The following is a 21611-nucleotide window of genomic DNA, read 5'->3' as shown; positions in this document are numbered from 1 at the left end:
ATGAACATCTCAAGTTCGTTTCATGCCAGAAAGGAATACCTGAGACTGGGTAATTTATTTTAAAAAGAGGTTTAATTGACTCACGGTTCTGCAGGTGGTATAAGCAGGGCATTGGCATCTGCTCAGCTTCTGGAGAGGCCTCAGGGAGCTTTCACTAAAGGCAGAAGGCAAAGCAGCAGCAGGCACATCACATGGCAAAAGCAGGAGCAAGAGAGTGGGAAACTGCCACATCTTTTCAAACAACCATATATGGACACTCATTATTGTAAGGACACCTCAAAACCATGAGGGATCCTCCCCCATGATCCAACCACTTTCCACCAGGCCCCATCTCCAACACTGGGGTTTACAATTCAACATGAGATTTGGGTGGGGACAAACATTCAAACAGTATCACTATTACATTGGTGATTAGGATTTCAGCATTTGAATTTGCAGGGGACATAAATATTTGATCTAGAGGAATATGTATAAGACATTTATTTAATTTATAAGATAAGATCTTTAATGAATGTGCTATAAAAGGTACCTTCTAGGTTCACTCTCCTATTTTAGGAAACTTGAGAATGTTCATTAGTCTCCTAAACTTTACTCTGCCGATAGCTTGCCTTTTCTTTGTGACGTTGGATTTTTTTTTGTAGGATTCCCTGTCTAGAATATCCTAGCTTGTTTTTCCTAAACATGGAAATCACTAATCCTTCATGGGCGAGTTTACAATCCTTCTCCTTAGTAATTTCGCTTCATTTCAACCAGGAAAAAAAGTCTGGGAAATTCTGTAGCACTTTGGTCCATTGTTATGACATGCATTTCAAATGGCCTAACACTGTTTATATTTGTGTAGAAATTTTATTTATCTTATTAGATTGTAAATTCCATACAAGAAAGCTGAGAGAATAAAATTAAGAATACGGGGAAAGGTTTGAAGTAGAAGGTCCGAGACAGGCTTCCTCCATGCCATGCAGAGGATTGAGCTTGAGTAGTAACTACTGCTTGATACCAGATGACTTAATTTCACTCACCATGATGTAATGAACCAGAGGTGGCTCCCTGTCCCCAACTGTGATCCTTACTAAGTGACTTGGCAAGAGCTCTGGCTAGCTGGTGTGTTGAATATGTCATGGCATCCTAACCTGATCTGATTATACAGACAGAATGAGCAGAGAGTGGTTGGACTAAAGCTAAAAGGCACAGAGAGAGGGCAATGATATTACAGGCACGCAGATAGCACAGCATAAAATTCAATATAAAGAAAGTAGTTAGTAGAGTCAGGAGAAGATTATCTGCCCTTTTTTACCAACCCCTTTATCTTTAAAGTAAATCTCATGAACTCAAGTTACCTGAAAATATGGTTTATTCCATGTATGTGAATCAAAGCCTAACTAGTACAGAATCATTTTGTAATCCTTTTGGTAGAAATGATTCTTTTTATATGTTGAGTCTAAATGCACTGCCTTGTAGCTTCCATGCACAAGTACTTGTCATGCTTCCTGAAATCACACAGAACATGCATTAACTATGTAGCCAATGACAGGACTTCTAGGATGAGCAGATTCTTCAACAGTAGGGGGATGTTTTTCATAGGAAACAAATGAGTATTTGTCAGGGCTTCACATGATATACTTTCTACCACTGTCCCAGTAAGGAATAGTAGAATATAAAAATAAAGGGTCTAATATGTACTTACTAATGAGTTTACTAAGTAGAATATATATACTACTTAGTGAATGGTACTATGATTGTTTTGGGTGACATACCTAAGATTAGCTTTTGTTTTAATAGTAAAAATATGTGTATATTATTGTGTATATTAGGAAACTATAACCAGCATGGCAAGTCCATGGCTTCCTTCAGTCTATTCATTAAGACAAATGGAAAATACATATTTAAATTTAAAATATGAATTTAACAATGCTAAGTAAACAGTTCTGGTGGTATGCACATATGGCCAACATTATGGAGGATGTTTGCTAATGATGGTAATTAGTATAACACTGCTTTAAGAAAAAGTGTCAACAGATTAGCATGATATTCCACAAGCAAACTGGACCAAGATTATCACTTTTGTTTTTGCTTTCTAATTTCAGCGGTTATATTTTAAGATACTTGATATAGCTTAGGGGATTCATTGCTTTAAAAGCCAACTTAAATATGAAAGAAACTATACTAGCACAAGTAATGCAAGAAATAAACACACTTCAAGGTCAATATCAAGAAATTGGAACCCTTTCTGAATTTATAAGAATATTTTGAGAAACAACTTTCCTGTCAAATGGAAGTCAGGAGAAAATCAACAAAGAGTGATCTTTGTACCCAAGAAAACCTATAGACACATGTAACAGCATGCAGAAATATAAAGGTAAAAAAATCACTCAACACTTTGGGAGGCCAAGACAGGCAGATCACGAGGTCAGGAGATCGAGACCATCCTGGCTAACACGGTGAAACTCCATCTCTACTAAAAATACAAAAAACTAGCCAGGCATGGTGGCAGGTGCCTATAGTCCCAGCTACTCGGGAGGCTGAGGCAGGAGAATGGCCTGAACCTGGGAGGCGGAGCTTGCAGTGAGCTGAGATCCGGCCACTGCACTCCAGCCTGAGCGACAGAGCGAGACTCCGTCTAAAAAAAAAAAAAAAAAATCACTCAAGAATCAGAGAGAATTTTTTTTTTTTTTTTTTTTTGAGACGGAGTCTCGCTCTGTCGCCCGGGCTGGAGTGCAGTGGCCGGATCTCCGCTCACTACAAGCTCCGCCTCCCGGGTTCACGCCATTCTCCTGCCTCAGCCTCCCGAGTAGCTGGGACTACAGGCGCCGCCACCTCGCCCGGCTAGTTTTTTGTATTTTTTTGGTAGAGACGGGGTTTCACCGTGTTAGCCAGGATGGTCTCGATCTCCTGACCTCGTGATCCGCCCGTCTCGGCCTCCCAAAGTGCTGGGATTACAGGCTTGAGCCACCGCGCCCGGCCGAGAATTTTTTTTTTTAATAAAGGGCACTTGATGTCCACTTCCTTGTATGTCAAATAGTTAAATGTGGATGAAAGCAGGAGATATGAGTAATAGTAGTAATAGTAGACTGTATCCATTAAAGAATCATGAAAACAAAAGTTTAAAGCAAGAGTTGCTACAACCAAGTGTTTTTCAAAGAGCTCTTAAATGTAGAGGTAAGAATGTATGACTTTATCACCATATTATTTTATTACAGGATGGAATTCAACATTTTCAATGTGATTTTCATGGATTTTATTGATTTGGGAAGGTTAGCAATTAAATATTGTTAATAACATTCCACCTGGTTTCTGAACATCTCATATCTTTTTTCCTCTCATCCATCAGAAACTCTACTCACACTTGTCTCCTCAGTGCACTTCTTGGGCTGCTTTTGCTCCTCTGCTCAACACACTTTCTGGGGCTCCTCCCTGAATTCTTCCAGACATCTGAATTCTTTAGCAGGCTATTCAGCACACCTGTGCTGTCTATTCCAAATCTAACTTCCAGTCATTTTCCTTTGCTCTTGTGTTTGGCTACTTACATTTATCTTAATATGCTGTATCTGCCAGGGCTCTTTAGAGAAGCAGAACCAATAGGATTTTGTGTGTGTGTGTGTGTGTGTGTGTGTGTATGTATGTGTATCTCCAGGAAACTTCAGTTTTTACACTTAAGGCCTTCAACTGGTTGGATGAAGATCACCCACATTAAGGAGGATAATCTCTTTTACTTAAACTAAATTGATTATAGATGTTAATCCCATCAACAAAATACTTTGAAAGCGATACCAAGACTAGTATTTGACCAAACTACTGGGACCCATAGCCTAGCCAAGGTGATGCATAAAATTTAACCATCACAATTGCTTGCTTTTCTTTCTCTGTCATCTGGATTTAAAATTTTTTTCATACTCTACCTTATATGTCCTTACTCCATATTCCTAAATTTGAATACCCTTCAAGCCCCAGCTCATTTCTCCTTTATTTTTGAAGTCGTTACCATTCACTTCATCCTGGAATGGTAGCTAGGACCTGTGAAATTCTGTAGCAGGATGCACCACTTTCATAGCATGCATTTCATGCTGCCTGTTGTTGAAGGTATTTGTGTAAGGCTTTTATACTCTATGAGAGCTTTGAGCTTCTCAAGGGACAGGGCTGTAACATGTATGTCTTTGAATTAGTGGATAATACATTGCTCTACACAAAAGTGCATACTTTTTTTTGTTTTCTGAAGTGCAGAGTGCTATTCTAAGCCATCTTAAACTCAAAGAATTATAGAAACATTCTGGCATACAGTCGGAATGTGGAATAGGAAGAGTGTTTCATAAAGTGTGATAGGCATTCTACCATGGAAAGTAGTGTTTGCTTTAATAGATTCATGTTCATATTAGTGTGATTTAGAAAAAACTTGTAATTAACATCAAACCAATGAATTCTCAGATATTAATATTTAGGATGGCCTTAAAACAGAGACCTATGTTAGGCTTGAATCAATGATTAAATATGTATTTGAGGGTCAATGTTCAAGTATGACAATGTTGTAAAATAGTATGTGAAGAAACTAGGTTTGTGCCATGTTAATTTAATGCAGTTCTAGACTGGAAATGAGGAGAACTGAAATTCTATAGGCCCGTCAGTCATTGTGTGTATGATCTTAAGACATTTTTACCTCTTGGCATCTGTATCTTTTTGGGAGGGTAGGCATTCTGTTATCGTCTAACTCTAAAAGTGTAATTTGCTACTAAGATGCCTATAAATACAGTCAGACTACAACACAGATGGTGCACACAGGAAGAAAATCTCTGATTGGTAGACTAACCCAATATAGGCTGTGTATATACTAAATGACATATGACCAAAAAATCTGCAAATAGCAGACACAGAGCATCCTTTAGGTTGGAACTGAGTCCAGTAGATTTATGATCTAATCTTACTTATTCTATGACATTTCTGTTAAATGAATGTCTCTGATCCTCCTGCCATCCTATTCACATTTCTAATGTGCTCATACTCCAAGGTAATCATGATCATTTGCAATTATAAATGTCCTGTTATCAATTAATTTGCAGTTCACCAGTAGCTATCTGATTATCTCTAACAAAGCTGCACTGGTGTGGTAATTATGTTGAGAGTAATTATCATGTAATTGCACATAATTATTTGTACCTTATTAAGTGCTCACATGATTAAAATATTTCTGGTCAAATAAAAATTATCCACGAGAGTATTTTTGGTGGGAGGGAAATAAGAAACGTTGCTTCCTGGTCTTCTGTTCTTTGAATAAAATAAAACTGTTTAGCTGACAGTCCCATAATGCCCCAAATAGGATGAATTGGTAAGGAGAGAAGAGACTTCGATTTCATTAATACAATACCTTGTACCTCCAATGAAGTTGAGATAATAACTTCAACTTGCAGCATGGATGAATGCTTTCCCTGTAGTAGCTATAACAAAAAATATTACCCTATTAAGAGTGTACACTATGAATGTCATTGAGGACAATGTGTTTTTCATGTCCAACACCACCATTAGCAATTTTATGCTGAACTTTTATTTTTCTCATAGTACTCTCTCTTCAAAGCTTTTAATATTCACCAATTTATACTCACTGTGTATTTTAATTTCCAAGGACTGTGTTTAGTAAGATGGTCTACAGGTATAATTCCGAAAGCACCTACCAAATTTGTTTATTCAGACATTCATTAAAGAGCAATTATATATACTAGCACTGTCATTTAGAAATGTTATGTGAGCTACATAGCCAAATTTACTTTTTCCAGGAGCCACAAACAACAACAAGAAATAGGTAAAATCAATATTAGTAATATATTTTATGTAAAACAATTATTACTTCATAGGTACTCAGTTGTAAAAATGATAAGTGAAATATTTTACATTTTTTGTACTAAGCCTTATAAATCTACTGTGTATTTTACTTACAGCACGTCTCAATTCAGATTAGCAACATTTCAAGGGCTCCATAGCCATAGGTAGCTTATGGCTGCTGAATTAGATGGTGCATGTATGTTGATTGTATCTACATGGTAGATAAAAGAGAGTCCTAATTAAGAGCTCTCTGATTTTTATAGATTTTTTTTTAAGAGTTTAAATTTCCTAATCTGGTAAATAATACATCTAACCTAAAACATTTCTTTTTAAATTAAAATGTTTTCTAGAAGGATAGGGATGGAACTAACATTAAGGGACTGCTTTATTAGGTCATGTGTGATACTAGGTATATTTACATTTATTATCAAATTCATTCTTCACAATAGTCTAGAAGGATATGTTACTTTACAGGTTAGAAAAGTGAGATGTAAAGTTTAACCTTATCAATAGTGAAATAGTAGAACCGGGATTCAAACTTGACTGTCTTTTAACACAAATTTTATCTCATGCTTTTCAAATAAGAAACACATACTTTGGGTCCACTTGCTCCTTGATGGGTCTAGTAAGAGGATTTTACTTCCCTGAATACTGTGTAACAGGCTTGATTGCAAGAAAGTTACTGATTAGTTTGAGTTTTAGGGTTACTCTTGACTTTCCTTATCCAAGTTTCCCAATCCAGTTTCTTGAATTAGTCTCTCCTGAAAGCTCGTTCTTTCCAGCAAACTTATGTCAAGTACAGCATAAATTATCTTCCACTGGCATTTTAACTGAAGGTTTGTTGACTATCACGCACACTTATAGAAAGCCTACCTTTGGGGATAACCGAGTGACTGACAGTGATGCCTTAGCAACCATCTGATTGTAGTTACAGAGGAAATTTACCTTGGATTAAAGAATCACATGCCATTGTGATTGACAGAGTCTGTAAGACAATCAAGGTCAAACCCAGAGTGAATTGAGTACGTGGCTATGAGCATTGACAGATAAGTCATGTGTCAAATATTGCCTAGCCATCTGGTTACTACTCATGATTAGACTGGATTCATTGCGTTTAACTTCTTATTAAGGACAACTACATGGGAAACTTGTTTGTTTTTAGTTTATCAGTGAAATGTGCTTCATCTGCTGACATAAAATGTTTCTGCCTAAAGTGAACTTGCAAAATCATTAGTTTTATGACTCCAGCATGACCTAAAAAAAAGCTTTGTTTGGGAGATTGTCATAACTATGTTGAAAAATACTTTCTAATTATTTAAAATTGATTGATGCATTATTGAAAAAATATATTAGGTGCTGAAAGAGACACTCATGAATAAGAGCACAATTCCTCAAAGAGGATTAAGAAAACAAATGTGAGTATCCCCAGGGATTTTAGAAGGCCCCCAAATATATAAAGACTATTGGCCAAACTGTGTACCAGATATGTGGGTAGTGAGAGCTGATGAGATGTCACTGATAAGGGATGTATAAAGGAACAGGTACCTTGTGTGGCATTCTGAAAATTCACCTTTAGTAGAATGTGTCAAACACCAGAAGCCGATTGAGTGGAACTCCACCAGCAAATACTTAGTTTATTTTTGAGGACAAAAGTGGAAAACATAGGGAAGTGAAGGCAATTGTCCTATGTCACATTGTACTTGGAATGAGGCTCTGAGTCCCCTGACTACTAATCCAGTGCTATTTCCTCCTGTAACCTTGCTGCCTTTGTAAATGATTACATTTTAAATACAAGGGCTGTTTGGCTTATTAATTAGTTAGTGTTAACAAAGCCAAACTTGCTTTTCATCACTGATGGATTAGTACCTTTCATTCTGTTTTCAACTACCATATTGTCCTTTCAACTGGACTATTAAAAACATTTTTCCTTGTTGATCACAGCTTGGGTGAACAAAGTAGGGGCTAATGAAAATGAGTTCCCAGTCAGAGAATATAGCAGTTGCACCAGTATTGGTGGTATGATAGTCACATTTGCATATGTAAAGTATAACACTCCATAAGCAAATAGTATGACCCAATTTTAGGTGGTGATCTAGATGTCATTGCTGGTTCCTCTGCAAGAATAAATACTGAATGCTTCTAGGCATTTACAATAACCACAGTAAATCCATTTCAATAATGATGAATTCCTGAGAAAATAATGTAATAGAATCAACAGGTTCTAGCAAAGTGTAATTTTATCATAAACTACAAGTTCCACCACGTTAACACATACATTCCAACATGTTTTGGACAGTATTTCTGAGGTTGGCATTCTCAGCAAGTATACTAGGTGGTTCCTATTTCAACATCCAGACAGTGATAGCCATTTGTAGGTGGAAAATTAGTTATCAACTGTGCCTTGCTTTTTCTTTACTTGAGTCTCTCTCTCTTTTTTTACACACACACACGTGCACACACACACACACACCACACATATACACATATATATATCAATTTTTGGATATGAAAAAATATTCTCAAATTCACAACACTAATTGAATTGAGATGATATAAAGTTGTTGATTATTTTTAATAAAGTCTGGAGATCTAACATTAGTTGTAGCTTGTTTATTTCTTCATTACTAAATAAGAAATTCCAAGTTATGTCTTTTCATCTTTTCATTAATAAATAGCCACTATGTAATATCTACCCATCCATATATATTATGAACTATCTGAACTACTCCTTATAATTATGGGGTAACCAGCCAAATACAACTGTTGAATATACAGCTTATTGTATATGTTATGAAGTTAGTGTTTAAAATTATGAGTCAATTAGTCAAAATGCCATGGGTTATATGACTCATTGTAAGATTAATAAAGTAATATATGTCTTCCTATAATCCAGTTACTGGTATTAAATAATGTTGAAGCTACTTTCCAAGCAAAACTTCCCCATAAGTTTGTTTTTGTCTTGGTTGAGAACTGGTTCTTTTGAGATAAAGCCACCAACTCAGCACGTGTTTTTATTTTCTCTCCTGAATGGTTTTGTTCAACTTAAAATGACTGTTCCTAACAGCAGGTGCTCTCTTCTTTGTTTCAGATTATACTGAACATGCTTTTGGTGTTCACAAATACTGAAAATCAACTATAAAAATGCTGGATGAAAAAGAACTGTATCCATATGGTAGGAAGATAAAATTTTACTTCTAACTCATATCTTCTCTAAAGAAGATTCTTCATTATACATTATACATTCAGTCTTTTAGGAAATCCTTGGATATATTTTCAAAACATATCCAGAAAGAGAAAGCTATAACATTTGACTGGATCTCTTATTATGAGTAAAATAAAATCTTTAACACCTATTAATCTTATACATGTATGACAGCTGTGATTTTACCTTTCTTTTTTTAAAATTAATTTTAACAGCTTTGGAGGTCCTCCACTGAGATATCCAGTGGGTTCAACTGAAAAGCAAGGCAAAATTTATCATGTAGGAATGTACTTCATGGGAAATTTTCTTCTACATATGTTTTGTCTTGGTTCCCAGAGATGAATCCATAATAACAATAGGATTTTGCTAACTTTGTTTTTCTGATTTCAGTTTTCCTCTCTACTAATTCCACGGCTCTTATGTTTTGGGCTCATTTTGCCCAATAAATTATTCCCCCTTATTGACAGGAATGATTTGGGAATTTAAGGTCTGACCATTTGGTGATATCTATGAGTGGGTTCATTGTTTATAGAGACCCGTTCTCTGTTAGGTGAAAGACAATAGAGAATCTAGTTGTTAGTCTTTATCTGTTTGTGTGCTTGTCAACACTGACCTCAAATAAATTAAGAATTTTGTGGCCACTGGGAAAGAGAACAGCTCTTTGATATCTAGACTGTATATAATTGGAATAATGGCCATGCAACCAAAGCCATACATGGAATGTCATATTTGAGAATGATGCTCACATAACCACCCCAAGCTACAAAGATGCCATAAGCCTTTACCCCAAATGTGTCACAGATGGAAGACACTACTCTCCTATTAGAAGAAACAAATACATTTGGAAAAAAGTATTTTTGGATAGAATAACAGAGACTGTCGTCTTCAGAGAACAGGGTAGTGAAATATATTTTGTTCACATAAACTGAAATTTTCTTTTTTTTTTTTCTTTTTTTTGAGATGGGGTCTCGCTCTGTCACCTAGCCTAGAGTGCAGCAGCGTGATCATGGCTTACTGCAGCGTCAATCTCTTGGGTTTAAGCGATTCTCCTATCTCAGCCTCCTGAGTAGCTGGGACCACTATCACACACCATCACACCTGGCTAATTTTTGCATTTTATTATTATTATTTTGGTAGAAACGAGGTTTCACCATATTGCCCAGGCTGGTTTGAAACTCCTAGGCTCAAATAATCCACCAGCTTTGGCCTCCCAAGGGTGAGAATTTTACAGGAGTGAGCCACCACACCAGCCTGAAATTTTCATTAAAAAGAACTTCCCTTCCAGGAAGGGATGAAGGAGGACTTTTAGCTCACTAGAAATGACAGCCCAAAGAGACAGAGCCCAGAGCATGGGTGAGGGTGAGCTGTGGTATCTCGAAACCTAGACACCTGTTGGTGGAGCCAGCTTGGGAACACAGGCTAATTGGGAAGTATGGAAGGAGGATGCTTCAGACACTGTTGACTTTTTCAGTGTTGCTAGGACCTCTGTTCCTATTTATGAACCACTTGCTTGTTATGGTTTGAATGTTTGTGTCCCCTCCAAAACTCATGTTGACATTTAATCTCAGGTGAAACAATATTATGAGGGAGGGCCCTTAGGAGGTGATGAAGTGCCCTATAAAAGGCCTGGAGGGGGCGTGTTACCCCTCCATCCCTTCATGTAAGGACACAACATCCTCCTCTGGAGGATGCAGCAACAGGGCACCATCTTGGACACAGAGAGCTGCCTTCACTAGACACTGAACCTGCTGGCACCTTGGTCTTGGACTTCCCAGCCTCCAGAAGTGTGAGAAACAAATTTCCATATTTATGAATGACCCAGTCTGTGTTATTTGTTTATAACAGCACAAATGGACAAAGATGCTGCCCCTTCTCCAAAAATTCAGGTCCTCAAAATCTGTGTGAAGGCTGCAGGATGTGGCTTTTGTTACTTTGCTTTGCTTAAGAAGGGAGAGTGGTCTACAATCACAACACTGTTTACATCCAAGCTCTGCCTGGGCCTAGATTCCTCATTGTGTGACTGTCATGTTATCTTCAGTGTCCACACCATTCAGAGACAACTTTGGTTTGAATGGGGCCTGGCCTGGGCTTTTTTCAGAGGCTGACATTGATTTGGCATTAGCAGGGCACCTTACTGGCTTTTGTTTTCTCTCTTGGGATGTATCCACTGAGACAAATGACTCATTCATTCTCTGAATTTAGTTTTTTGAGGAGCCTGTCTTCTTTGGGGCAGAAATTGGGACACATTGCTCACCAGGGTCTCTCTCTTCCTATGAACTTTGCAGGAAAGTGCTTTCCCTCTAGTGTGTGAAGTCCCCAATCCTGTGTCCAAATTCTGGATTCTTTACTAATTGGAAACGGCTATTATAGGATTCCCATTTTTTTTTTTTCACTTTGCTGTAAATTAGTATCCCAGATCTTTCAGAAGGGCCTGAAACTTAGGGTATTCGAGCTCTTGCTACCCAAGGGTACTTTCTATGTACTCTAAGTGGATCTATAAAACATGGGAAGGTGCCATATCCCCACAGTGTATGCTATGGGGATGAGGCTGTGAGCCATTAGCAAATTTTCTGGGTCAGTGGGCATTTAAGTGGTACAATCATGAGCCCGGCTGTCAGACTGTGCCTCTGTTTAGAGTTTTAACTAAGAAGAAAGATGGTCTTCAGGGCATGATTTCCAGACATCTTGGACTGCCAATAATGGTACAAAGTATTTCTTGGTTATTATAGCCCTTAGACTACCCAAATTGTCATTGAATATTTGGGAGATTCTAAGCTAATTAGTTCTCAGAGTGCTTAATTTATTTGATTTTCTGGTTTTGTTTTATGAGGCATGAGGGACTCCATAGCCTTAATTATGCCATATCCTTGCAACCATTGGTCCTTGAAGGCACCTCTAACTTCACCTCGTAGCTCTACTCTCTGAAGCACGCCTCTGCTATGGCTGGAGTCCCCTGGGGCACAATTCCCATTCTTATTCCTGGGTTCACGATCTGCTGTTGTTTAACTTATAGTTAGCTCTGGGTTGCCCTTTTGGCCCCCATTTTAGTCACATTCTGCCAGGTTCTGTCTTAGTTGTAGTGTGTGAGAGGTGACAATATTTACTATGTGCAGAGATGTATTTTCCGTCTGCCCTAATCTGATGAGTCTATGCAAGGCCCTTGCAAATATCAAAGCAGGACCGCCTTGTGCCACTAGCCTTGCTTACACACAGGAGAGGACTAGATGCCACATTTTTCTCCCATAATTATCTGTTTTCTCTCAGCTCAGATTTTGAGTCTGCCTCTGAAACATGGGTTTCTGAGTAGGGAAAGGTGGCATGGTGAAAAGGCCAGGATTGAGATGTTCTCTTTTGACACCATGGTTTTATGGATTCAAGGACCATGAGAAGTGCACCCCACTTCTGCCACTTGTGAAAGCACATCAAGTGGGTTTTAAGATGACAGCAAGAATGAAAAGGGAGAAAAAAAAAAGTGGGTTTGCCCTACTTGAAGTGCCTGGATCAAGGAAGGATCAAAGAGGCTTTCTGAGCCCCTTGATTGGTTATCTTTTGAGCCCTTCCCCAGTTCATTCCCTAGGTGAAATTTTCTACATCTTCTAAATAGAATTTTCCTGGGTGCATCAGTACAATCCACTTGAGATCCTTGTTGCTCTGGCCCTTCGACATGGAGGTCCTTGAGAGTCCATATTTACCTTTCCATTGAGAGGTTCCTAATAATTTATCTTTAGGCTGCATCAGCAAGAGTCTCTAGGATGCTGTAGGCCTGGTCCTTCTCTTGTTCTGTGAGCCTATGTTGAAGGCCGTGTCCAAGTTCCTTCCTCATTCCCTTGCTGAAAACAAATTCTTCAGGAAAGATAGAGACTAGGACATATGATGAGAAGGTCAGGCTATCCTGGGGAAGATTGGGAGCTGGAGGCATGGAGGCTTCCAAAGATCTCTGGGCCTCAATAGGTAAATAAAGTCCAGAAATCTTTTAGCTATTTCTGCTGCAGTGCCATTTCAGGTGTAGAATTTCAGGTTGGGTGAGAAACTGTACCTGTTTCTGGGTTCCAGGGAGGGATACTCTCTAGGCCTTAATCTGAGAAGGAGAGAGGGTTGAAATCTGGCCTCTCAGGTTATCTCTGAGCCAGATAGAAAGGCAGTAATTAGGGCAAAGTTGAAGAAAGATGATGGAGCTGGGCCTTGGCGTGGGATACAGGTTGCAGCTGAGGAAGCAGTAGGAATTCTTTAGCTTGCATTAGTCTTTGGATGGCAATGGGCTTCACATTGATAATAAAACAAAGGGAGACTCTCTTGGGGAACAGCTGCCACAGACTAAGACTGTAAGCTACAAAGACTTCCCTGTGCCCTCCCAAGAGAGTTAACTTTACTTGCGCTGCAAATCATGTCCCAAGTTCTTGATATTTGGGAGATACTATGTACACTGCAGCTGCTCTGCTTCCCCTTCAGTGCTCTGGAGGGACTGAGGATTTTGCCCTGTTCATCATTAAGTAATTCTATGGAATTCAGAAAATTCAGCCAATAATCTGGCCTGAGGTGTTTTGGAAATGAGCTTTCCTTCTTTTTTTGTTTTCCAAAATCTGAAAATCCAGTTTCTTTTTGACTCATGTCTTCAAATGCTTATTGACATCCAGGCTAAAAAAGAAAAGGTTGCCAGCTTCCACATGCAGGGTGTGCCCAGGCAGGGGTCTGTGATGTGTGGAGAGAAAGATGCTCTTGACGTAAAACACAGTGCAAGGAGTTAGGGAGGAACAAGTCCTTCACCGATGCCTGCCGCTAGAAGGCTGACCTGGAAGTTGGAGTCCATGCCTGAGTGCCTTCAAACAGAAGAGGCTAACCAGCTGAAGAACTCGGCAGATCTCTCTGGGATGATACTCAGTGCAATAACAGGCACAACAAATTGAGTTAAGGTGTATATAGTAGTGCTGGAATAGAGAGGGTCAGTGTTGTAGTATGTCAGATAAACAAATCAGTTTGATCCATGGAATGGGCTGATGGGTGAGAGACACTGATACCCCGAGAGAGGAGTCAGGCAAGGCCATATTCCTCTCACCTCTATGTTGACCCTGAAAAACAATAACAAAAACAAAAAAATGAGGGACTGGAGCCCCATTCTGACTTTCCTCTCTCTCAGCAACATGGCGCTCTTCATTATTCATGAAAAATACGACTTTCCATAGAACTCTGTGTCCATTCCTGTGTTATTCATTTTTTAAAGTGACTGAAATATTTTCTAATGTTCTTTGTAAAACTCAAATAATGAACTTTCAGTGAGTGATTCTCAGGTGACTATCTAGTCAGTAACCTTCTGCCAAGGATGGATGCCAAATTTTAGACCTGTGGTTACCAGAGGTAAGTTTTTATCATCTGATCCAATGACTTTAGAGACTCATCATTGCTCCTCAAATCAGTTGTGACACAAAGGCTTGTACCAGTGTCTCCTCATACAGGAAGGTGATGATGAACAAGTGCTGTGAGACTCTGCTTTCCAGCAGATACACTGTGCTTTCTTAATAGTCCATTTCAAGGTCACTGAATCAGTGTTTGAGATTCTACCCCGGAGTCCTCTGTGAGTTTATGTGTGAGCGTTGGCAAGAAGCCTTCTGCCCCGCTCTAACCTTTGCCCTGCTCAGTCTGTTCCACTAGAAGGATAATGGTCAAATATTTCCTGAGACATTTCATCTCATTGATTTAGTAAAATTCAAAGAAGAGTAGAAATGACAAGAGTCAATCTAAGCAGTTGGGTGGATCTAGGGTTCCCACATCTGACTTTTGTGTGTGTGTGTGTGTGTGTGTGTGTGTGTGTGTGTGTGTCTTTGTGGGTTTTTTTTTCTGAAATATTGATTAAAAAAGAATTTTTCTAGAGGAAGCACAAAAACAGAAGGAGGTGTCCTACACTACACAGGGAAAATAAAATAGATAAAATGCTTCAAAAAGTTGAGCTGGAGTTCTGCCGTGGGCTTAAAGGGTCTTTAGGAGCTAGAGAGATTTCTCCATTTTTTTTTTCTGCAGCACATTACTTCCTTTAGAACTGGGTAATGAACGTGAATACTCTGGTCTATAGTTCCAGGCCAGCATCTCAGAGCTATGGGAAAGTCTGCTTGGGTGGTGGGTGGGAGGGCAATAAAAGATGAAGTTATAGGACCCCCGTTCTCCATTCATCCTAGCAGATCTCACCATCCATCCTCAGCCTATTACATTTCTACAGCTTTGTTTGGGCTTGATATTTTCTAAATTCAACCTTGCAGCATAGTGCGTACATTGGTGTATGGTTTGGGGTCAGGACTTTATGCGCGCGCACACACACACACACACAAATATATATCTCATAGACACACACACCCCTACCTTAGTACAATTTTTTATATAGTTCACATATATCCATATATCAGCTGGGTTGGTCTTTATGTCTGAAGTTCTTGACTTTCACCTCACCAATTCAAGGCCCTTGAAAGTCTTGAGTTTTCAAGGAATTTTTGTGATTTCACAGTGCTTGACTCTCTCAGAATCTCCTCTATCCTCATCTCAAGCTTAGTGGCATAATGTACTTTTGTTTTTGTTTTTGTTTTGTTGTGAAGAGATGGGGTCTGTCTTGCTATGTTGCCCAGGCTGGCCTTGAACTCCTGGGCTCAAGCGACCCTCCTGCCCCAGCCTTCTTAGTAGCTGTGACTACAGTCACGTGGAACCATGCCCAACTTATAATGTATTTTTAATGTGTGTGTGTGTGTGTTTTGGCATTAACCCAGACATAGAACTTAACTATCAGACCATTCTCAAATTTACCTAAAATAATCTATTTTCACAAGAAAACCATTACTGAGCAGTGTAGCCCCTACATTAAAGATTTTCTAAGTGATACAAGCTGGAGAAAGGTGGGAGCACACCCTGTAGCAAATAATTTAAAAGCCATTCTTAGTAATTGTCCTCTATGTCCCTTTTGGGCTGCTTTGACCAGAGACCTCTCAAACCTACCTTCTCATGTGGTGCTGCCACTAGGTTGATCCCTCTCTTCCATGACACCTCTGGCCCTCAGATATTTGAATTTTTTTCTTACCTAGTCATACTGGGCAATTCAGGTCTTCCAAGTTCATGCCTCAAACTGCATACAGCTGAATTGGAAAGTGGGTGAGGTTATCTATTTAACAAAATTCTGCTGCTTGTGAGAGCAGTTGGAGTTATACAGAGCAATAATTTGATTTGTTTTGAGCCACACACATGTTTATTTACTCTGTGAATGGCTTACTGATTTTTCTTTTCTACTTTCTAACTTTACACCAAAACCACTATTAGCTCCCCACCATATAAAAAAAATAATGAGGTCAAACATTTGTTTTTGTGATAGGTGACGTAGTGTGGGTGTGAGAGTGTGTATGTGTGTTTTGTGTACTGGTGTGGTTGTGAGTGTGGATGTGTGTTTTGCCATGTGATCCAGGCATATAACAGACTTCGAATACAGCTTTACTATTAAGATGACAACTGCTGAAATTCAGTACTGCTTTTTGCCCTCGCTCTGATTTCCTTATTTCTCTCTTAGTGCATCAGCCTTGGGAATAGCCAATCTTTCCCTCACTTAAGGTGCATCTTTACTGGAGTTGACAGCTTCTTTCTTTGCCCATATTCTCCTGCAACACAAGTTTCTCCATAGTTCCATCCCCCGAGAAAACTTAGACTTCAAGCTGCACCCCCTTATCTATTATCTCTTCAGTACAGAATTTCTTTCTTTTTGGAAAATTCCCTCCACATATCCTAGCATCTGCGGCATTGTCATTTATGGACTGATCTGGCTCTGACTTGTCCTAAAGCCTCAGTACTCTTCTATTAAAACACACACACACACACACACACACACACACACACACACAAAATAAAACACTTCTAAGTTTGAAGGAGAAGGGGGAAAAAACACTTTTGATAAAGAACATCAGAGTGATAGAAGGGACTATAAAAATGACTCATCAACTTTATTCTTCAAAAGTATAAGTATAATGAAAGAAAAAAATGCTGGAAAGGTTTACTGTTTAAAGGATTCTATAATAAAGAGATGTGAAAACTAAGTGCAGTATGCAGCAGTAGACTCGATCTTGAAGTGGAAGATATACAGTGTTAAAAGGAATATTACTGGGTGAATTAACAACATTGAAACACAGCCAGCAGATTAGATAACGGTTCAGTACAAATATAATCATGCACCATATAATGATGTTTCTGTCAATAATGCATCACATATACATGACTAAGGCCCCCATAATATTATAATACTATATTTATACTGTATCTTTCTATGTTTAAATATGTTTAGATACACAAATACCATTATGTTACAGTTGCCCACAGTATTTGGGACAGTTACATGCTATACAGGTTTGCATGTATAACCTGTATACAATATATATACAATACAATGTATAACCTATATACTGTTTGCAAGTATAACCTAGGAGCAATATGCTATCCCACCTAGCCTATGTGTGTAGTAGGCTGTATCATCTAGGCTTGTGTAAATACACTCTGTAATAGTCCCACAATGATGAAATTGCCTAATGATACATTTCTCAAAACACATTCTTGTTAAGTGATGTGTGACTGTTTTCAGTTCAGTGAAGTTAGTAACTGTACTATGGGTACATAAGAAAATGTCCCTGTTTAGAGGAAATACTGAAATATCTAGATACAAGGCTCATCATCATGTTGTCTGTTTCAAATGTTCAGGGAAAATAATTATATGTATAATTATAGAAAGTGAATTGGGCCAGGCATGGTGGTTCATGTCTGTAATCCCAGCACTTTGGGAGGCTGAGGCAGGAGGATCACTTGAGCCCAGGAGTTTGGGACTAGCCTGGGCAACACAAAGAGATCCTATCTCTTGAAAAAAAAACATTAGCCAGGTGTGGTGGTGTGCTCCTGTAGTCCCAGCTCCTCAGGAAACTGAGGACCAAAAATCACTTGAGCCTGAGAGGTTGAGGCTGGAGGAAACCATGATCGCACCACTGCACTCCAGCCTGGGGGACAGAGCGAGACCCCATGTCAACAGAAAAGAAAGGAAAGAAATCAAATGGGATACAATGTTATATTAAGAATAAATTGTTATTGGTTGAATTGTGTCCTGCCAAAAGAGATATATTGAAATCCTCACCACCAGTCCCTCAGAATATGACTTTATTTGTAAATAGGATTGTTGTATGGGTAATTAGTTTAGATAATGTCATACTGGAGTAGAGTGGGCCCCCAACCCACTATGATTGGCTTCATTATAAGACAAGGGCCATGCGAAGATAGACAGGCAGGCACAATGCCATGTGAAAACAGAGGCAGAGATTGGAGTTATGGAGCTGCAAGCCGAGGAATGCCAAACTTTGCTAGCAAACCACCAGAAGCCATGAAGAAGTTTTCATGACAAATTTTAGAGGGAGCATGACCCTGCTCACACCTTGATTTCAGACTTCTAGCCTCTGGAACTGTGAGACAATAAACTCTTGTTTTAAGCCACCCAGTTTGTAGTATTTGGTTGCTGCAATACTGGAAACTAGATAGGAGATTTAAGTGTATTCTTTACTGTTCCTAGCAATTTTTAGTTTGGAAATTTTTGAAAATTACTAGAAAATACTTGAAGTTACTTGAAAATTTAAAAAATTTAAATGGACACACACTCTCCTCTCTCTCTCTCTCTCTCTCTCTGTCTCTGTCTCTGTCTCTTTCTCAGAAATAGGCAGCCTTTTACCACCTCTGCATCTACCAGGTCTCTCTGTTGTGCTACTTTAATACCTTTTGCCAGCTCTCCTGCATTTCATTGTTCTCCACTCCCATCACTATGGTCTAGTCTCTGCATAGTGTGATCTTTTTAAATTGTGTGTCAGGTCATAGCACTTCTCTGTTCAAGTCTTGCAGTGATCCTCCATTTCACCCTGAGCATAAGCCAAAGTCTTTACAATAACTTACAGATTTTTACTTGATGTGGGCCTGTAATTTCTTCTACTACTGCTATTCCTCTTACTTTTTCCAAACCACAGTGGCCTTGAATATGTTAGGCATGAACATGTGTTTTACATTTTACTTTCTCTGGATCTTCTGACTACCAAGTCACCTCCTTAACCCTTTTAATTCCTTCACATCTTTGCTCAAATTATATCCCATTGAATCTATGGAGATACCCCTTTCCCCGGAATCCCTCCAATAGTACCATTTTCCTTTACCGTCCTATGTTTCCTTCATCGCACTGTTTTCATTGCTTATTTACTGTTTTGGATTTTCATTGGGCTGTTCCCACTATAATATGAATTCCTCAATAACAAGGGTCATTTTTGGTTGTCTTCTGCTATATCTCAAGTACGAAGTGTACAGTGGATGCTCAGTAATTATCTGTTGAATGAATGCCACTTTAAATGGGACTGTCTTAAATCAGACTATATTCATTGATAGGAAATTTTTTAAGTAAATGAAAATTTAGTAATCTTTTCTTTCTCTAGTCACATCTAACTATCTAGAGGAGGGTAACTTACAAGTTACCTGTTTAAATGTGTGTGACACTTCTCACCCTGTCCCCTTGCTTCTGCTTTCACCATGTGACCTGTCTGCTCCTGCTTCACCTTCTGCTATGAGTAAAATCTCTCTGAGGCCTCCCCAGAAGCCAAGTAGATGCTGGTGCCATGCTTATATGGCCTGCAGAACCAGGAACCCATTTAAACTATTTTCTTTATAAGTTATCCAGCCTCTACTTAGGCTGTTTCATGTGAAATAATCTTTCATTTTGTTTAAAAATGTATGGCTATCTTAGTGATTGTTTGCAATCATGGCTAATTGTCAAGTACTGATTTCTTAGGGTAGAATTTAAAAAAATGCAACAGAAGCAGAATTCTTGCTGTGTTTTGTAGAGACCAATGTGGCTCTTCAGTCATCCCTCCAAGCCTGCATTATTATAAAAAGTAAATGCCTTTTTAGGGGAGCTACTTCTTTAGTCTTATTAATGGCTACCCGCATCTGTTCCGACTCTCGCTTGCTAGTTGTTTCTTTCACTTACATTCCATGAAATGGGAACGTTATTAGGAAGTTTTTGGCCACAGGTAAAAGTACACACTGACTCATCAGGCTTAAATATGATCAGCTTTATTATTGTACTTAAAGAGAAGTTCTATTGGGCTGAATGTTTCTCTCAATTAGCCAGTAAACGTTCCCCATAACGTTTCACAGACGTTTTCGTGTGCTCTTATTGGCTGGGATTGTGTCATATGCTTTTATTCAAACCAATGATTGGTAAGCGGAATGGAGTAATCAGGATTCGTTTATACCAGGTATTGGCAGACTTTTTCTGTAAAGGGCCAGAGGGTAAGTACTTTAGGCTTTGCAGGCAATACAGTCTCTGTTGCAGTTAGTCAACTTTGCCAGTAGTATAGTTTGGTTGCTGTCCCCTTTAAATCTCATATTGAATTGTAATCTCCACTGTTGGAAGTGGGGCCTGGTGGGAGGTGTTTGGGTCATTGAAGTGAATCCCTCATGGCTTGGTGCTCTCTTTGCGATAGTGAGTGACTTCTTGTGAGATCTGCCTGTTTAAATGTATGTGACACTTCCCACTGCACCCCCTTGCTTCTGCTGTTGCCATGTGACCTGCCTGCTCCTGCTTCACCTTCTGCTGTGAGCAAAATCTCTCTGAGGCCTCTCCAGAAGCCGAGTAGATGCTGGTGCCATGCTTATATGGCCTGCAGAACCATGACCCAATTAAAGCTGTTTTCTTTATAAGTTACACAGCCTCAAGTATTTCTTTATAGCAATGCAAGAATGGCCTAATACAGCCTTTGTAGCACAGAAGCAACCAGAGACTCTCTATAAAAGGATGGTGTGACTTTGTTCTAATAAAACCATACTTACAAAACAAATATCCTGCTTTGCTTTATAGAGTCCTGGTTTAGACTAATTTGGATTTAACCTTTAGTCACATCATCAGGTTTGAGGAGAGATAGATAAACTCTCAAAAAAAATTCATACTCATACTCTTCCGTTGGGTAAAAAAAGATGATGGCCATTGGTTAGACAGCAACTGTGTGCCTTACACAGGGCACTCTATGTTGAGTTTGAAATTTTCTTGCTATTAATATATAGATATGCAAAAAATATTTTAAAAAGAAATTTATAAACCTGTGGTTTAGCTCTGATAACTAGGTTGTGGTAATTAGAAATGAATACTCAAGAAGGTAGTTATTGAATTTCATCCTTTAATTTTTCTTCCTAGAGTATAAATGTAGTTTTGTAATCAACTATAAATTTCTCATTAAATCAGAAAGAGGGAATCAGAAGATGGATAGATTCTACTCTAGCAATTCTGGCTCCACTGGTGCTTATGTTTAATGAGTTAAAAGACATGCGGCAAAACAAATGAGTACAAATTACTAAGATGAAACAATTTATAGATTACTACTAAATGCAGGTCATAGAGGAAGTGTAGATGTTAAGAGATGTTGAATAGATTTTTTAATATTTTCTTGAGCATTAGCTCTTTCATTCAGTATGCTACCAGAGTACTAGCATGTGCATTATAATGAAAAAGTTCAATTTGTGAGGAGTTTGACTGTCTTACAAAAATAAAAGTTTTATTGTCATGTATTAATATTTTATT

The 21611-nt window shown here is 38.6% G+C and overlaps 1 protein-coding gene across 12 annotated transcripts in view; it reads left to right on the top strand.

Moving 5' to 3' along the window:
- The window catches only part of CNTN4 (contactin 4), a 976967-nt gene that overhangs the window by 83085 nt on the left and 872271 nt on the right, over nucleotides 1-21611 (top strand). For 3 of the 12 annotated variants that reach the window (XM_073009918.1, XM_073009916.1, XM_007985029.3), the window contains exon 2: nucleotides 8894-8977. The exons of the other annotated variants lie outside the window; for them this stretch is intronic. The gene's annotated coding sequence lies outside the window, so the exon portion shown is untranslated. The remainder of the gene's footprint in view (nucleotides 1-8893; nucleotides 8978-21611) is intronic. 12 annotated transcript variants of the gene reach the window in all.

The sequence above is a fragment of the Chlorocebus sabaeus genome, chromosome 22 (assembly GCF_047675955.1).
Source record: "Chlorocebus sabaeus isolate Y175 chromosome 22, mChlSab1.0.hap1, whole genome shotgun sequence".
Classification (NCBI taxonomy): Eukaryota; Metazoa; Chordata; class Mammalia; order Primates; family Cercopithecidae; genus Chlorocebus; species Chlorocebus sabaeus.
Note: the sequence above shows the minus strand (reverse complement) of the source record. Positions and strands in the feature narration are given on the sequence as shown.